Raw genomic sequence first — 1,143 nt, 5'->3', positions numbered from 1 at the left:
TACAAAACTCAAATTTTAACCAATGCTTCCAGGGCCGCCTCAAGTTTGTCACAAATGGCGTAAGGCACTGTCCTAGCCTTGATGAACACTGGTTTGCTTCTTTTATGTGTAGTTTCCCAATAACATTATTCATTCTACCGAACTCTGCTAGAAAAAGTCATTCTAGTCCTGGATGTTTTACAGTTGTAGATTCTCATTTGACAACCTTCTCACCTTTTGCCAATCAAGATGTTGGTGCCTTCAACCACACACAGCCCATGATTGGTGCAAAGTTCCCTCTCGTTCCACTGCTCAGCCTTCTCGTCGAAGTGGCCAGCCGAGCGGCCATACTGCTCCTGGTTAATCATCTTGCCACTTATTTTACAGTTTTCTTCCAAGCTTTTTTACACACATTTGCGTGATGATGTCACACGGAACTACGTGATGCCATTCATAACTAAATTTACATTGCAGGCACATTAATTTGAAGGGGACATGCCACCCCTCATGCCCCTGCCCTGCTCCAGCAACTATTTTTTTTCCCAAAACAGAGACTATAGCAAAAATTACATCAGTGGTCCCAATGTCAGCAAAATTCTTATTTCCTGCACAGCGGATTGAGGGAATAGAGCCAACATTTGGCCAGACAATACTGTAGGTGTAATACTGTACTGTAAGTATTGGCTGTATTAGAAATCATTGCTGTATACAGCACTTGAAAAAAAGATTGTATATAAAATCTTATAATATATAGTCTATCTATATATTCGGGAGTCCTACGTAAGAAGGACTAATGTAAATTGCGGATGGGTGCACAATACGAATGTTGTAATTTTAAATTGTAACAACATAATTTTAATTACATCTTATTTGTTTTAACATTTGTCTATAGTAATTATAACAATCGATACCATATCTACACACGGAGTAATTAATTAAAACAAGACTATGCTTCCTCCTCAGTTGATTAAAATGATATAGACAAAATTGAGGATAGCGTGTTTATTTGGCCCTCGGCAAACGTTCCAGTTTCTCATGTGGTCCCTTTTCAAAATTAATTCTCCACCGGTGCTATAATGTCATGCCATTAGATATACCTTTATATATATTTTTTTAACTATGTTATTTTTTCGATCGACTATTTACGTAACAATGACAAGACAG

Source organism: Idiotropiscis lumnitzeri, chromosome 12 (genome assembly GCF_059441095.1).
Source record: "Idiotropiscis lumnitzeri isolate Australia: NSW breed Sydney's pygmy pipehorse chromosome 12, RoL_Ilum_1.0, whole genome shotgun sequence".
NCBI classification, from domain to species: Eukaryota; Metazoa; Chordata; class Actinopteri; order Syngnathiformes; family Syngnathidae; genus Idiotropiscis; species Idiotropiscis lumnitzeri.
Note: the sequence above shows the minus strand (reverse complement) of the source record.